General features: G+C 36.7%; 1 pseudogene; it reads right to left on the bottom strand.

The window, feature by feature from the left end:
* Positions 1-766: 766 nt before the first annotated feature.
* Positions 767-2337, bottom strand: LOC149563694 (vacuolar iron transporter homolog 1 pseudogene; annotated as a pseudogene).
* Between the last annotated feature and the right edge of the window lie 554 nt (positions 2338-2891).

The following is a 2891-nucleotide window of genomic DNA, read 5'->3' as shown; positions in this document are numbered from 1 at the left end:
TATTTAACACAATTTGGTTAAGAATACAATAGTTTCAAAAAACCTAGCCACCATTTACTATTAATATTATTCTCATCTTTACTTTTTAACAACTCACTCATATTATTAGACAAAAAAAATATTTAAATTTCATAATCATTATATCTAATCATATACGAACTTATTCTTATAAATAACAACAACAAAATATATTAAAATAATATTTGTAATCTTGATCTCATAAAACTATAGAAACCTCAAGTACTATTCACATAAGTTATTCATTTAGACACACATTTTTTGTTCTTAAATGATTAATTCTAATATGTTAGTGAACAATTCCTAAACTAACTCTTACCAACAATAACAATAACAAAAATTACATTGTACATTATACTTGTAATAGTTTTGAATAATTATATTTGTAATTGTCCCAATCCAAATGAAGATAAATTAGTCACTTAAGCATACATTATTGTTTGGGAGAGGTTAATCTCCATCCAACAAAACAAAGTCAAACTTTTTTTTTTTTTTTTTTTCCCAAATTCACGAAAACATAGTAATTTTTTTTTCCAATTTTTTCGGTTGCTTTCAACTACAAACCATGCAGATTCATGAAGACCAAACGTTGAAACTTTCAGAAAAATCTATGATATTTTTGATTTTTTAAAAATTGGTCAACTGCACATTTTCGAGGGAAGATAGCCCCATCATATTTGTTCTCTATTATCTATGAATTGTTGAGTCTCAAACTTACCCTTATCAACAACAACAACAAAAAAGGACATTATACATTGAAATTATACTTATTAAATAATGCACACGGGCGTACATTATTGTTCGTGATTCTTGGGAAAGTCCTTAAAAGACAAAAGCACAAAAGGTCCGGGTTTCTTTGCATAACATTTATTTTTTTTAAAAGTACAGACGTGTGTTCCTCGCAAGGTCTGCACACTTAGGTTTATATGCCACTCTCCACAGCTATCTAAGATCTTACTTACACTCCACTAGCACTAACTAATATTTGCATCAAGTTTTCAAATCTTCATGGGATTCAAACCATCTCCAACACGAAATGCTCTGAAGACAGAAAAAACCCAGCAATGAACAATGAAAACCCAGAAGACCAAGAAAAAGCCATAAAAATGGCTAAATTTTTCATCAATCGATATATCAGCTGTCACTTCAATAGTATCTAATTGTTCCACCGAGTTTTCAAATTTCCATGGGATTCAAACGATCTCCAACACAAAATGATGAGAAGACAAAGAAAAAACCCAACAATGAACAATGAAAAACCAGAGACCCAAGAAGAAGAACAGCATAAAAATGGCTGAATTGTTCAATAATCTACATATCATCAGCCACTTCAGTACGATGGAGAAGCTTGAGCAATCCATAAGTCACCAACATGGCGATCCACCCTCCAATGAGAACTCTGAGCCCCCCTTTCACAAGAGAAACTCCACCAAAGTGAGCTCCCACTACGCCGAAAATAAAAAGCGCCAAGCTTGAAACTCCTGCCAGCACTCCAACTCTAACATGATAATCCTCAACGAAGGCCGCAGAGATCAGTGGAAGAAATGCTCCCACAGAAAATGCAATGGCCGAGAAACACGCCGCCAGAAGAGGGTTGGGAAGGGCGGCGCTTTCACTACTGTTAATGGAGGACTGTGGAGAAAAAAAGGAAGAGTCTTTCTCTTGGGTTTCTCCACATGGTGAGGATTTGGGCATTTGGGCTTCTATTTCTACTTCTTCTTTCTTCATATCCTTTCTCTTTCTCAAGATTGCAATTTCAACTTCCCGTTGGGTTTGCACAGAAACGAATTCCCCAATTGCCATGCTGCAAGCTCCTGCAATGAGCGCCGCCAGGCCGGACAAAATCATGGCTTTGGGATCGAGCGCGCCGACTCCCATCATCATGGAGGCTGTTGTGAGCAGGCCGTCATTTGCTCCCAATACGGCGGCGCGAAGCCCCTGCCCGATTTGTGAGCCGTCTGAAGATTCTTCTTCTTCTTTTATTTGGTCTTCTTTGTTGGTCTGGATTGAAATTGTGACGCTTTCCTTTGCAGAAGCTTCTGCATGAGCTCCTTGCTTGGAATCCATGGCGCCTTTTGGGCTTCTGGTTGATTGAGTTTGAATTATATGGAAATTATGTGAATAGATTATACTTTATCAAGAGCGGAGAGGGGGAGAGAGGACAAGAGGGATGCATAGAGATCTTCAGCAGAGGTGAGTTAAAAAGTTTAGTCGAAGCGCGTGGTGGACACGCCGAGGACGCAATTCGATTTCTCTAACACTTTCTTCGTTTTGTTGTTTTCGATTCGTTACAAGGAGAAACTTTTTCTTATGTACGCTACTATGTTCGGACAATTTGTAACCTCAACTAGGGGAGACGATCGAGTACCCGCCCACGTTAGAATGACCGATTTGTCTATTACTAGCACTTGCACGAGAAGGTCAGATTTAATGAGCACATTTGAGCTAATAGCTTGGGGTCATTGTTATGCATTGGGGTCAGGGTATTGGCTAATAGTGGCTGGGTCCACTAGAAGCCACTATTATTCAACGCTTCTAGTGTGCTGGTTAGCCGCTTGGCACTAGAAAGAGGTGCAAGGGGTACGCCAATAGATTTTATTAGAAAAGGAAAAATGAAAAGATGTAAAATTAAAGGAAAGATTTCAAATCACCATAGAATTATTTTTTATATACAATAGAGACATATACACATGACTAAAGTATTCAGAAGTTGAAACATTGTACAACTTTAATAATATATTTAATGTACAACATCCCAATTCAAGAGCTAATTTGAATTGTAAATTTTTTGAAACATTTTTGTTAGTTTTCATTTTCATATAGTTCTGTATGGATGTAGAAAATGCTTCAATGAGTCATATATTACTCATAGA

This window comes from Cupressus sempervirens, chromosome 4, assembly GCF_028749045.1.
Source record: "Cupressus sempervirens isolate cs-2001-9-10 chromosome 4, ASM2874904v1, whole genome shotgun sequence".
Taxonomy (NCBI): domain Eukaryota; kingdom Viridiplantae; phylum Streptophyta; class Pinopsida; order Cupressales; family Cupressaceae; genus Cupressus; species Cupressus sempervirens.
Note: the sequence above shows the minus strand (reverse complement) of the source record. Positions and strands in the feature narration are given on the sequence as shown.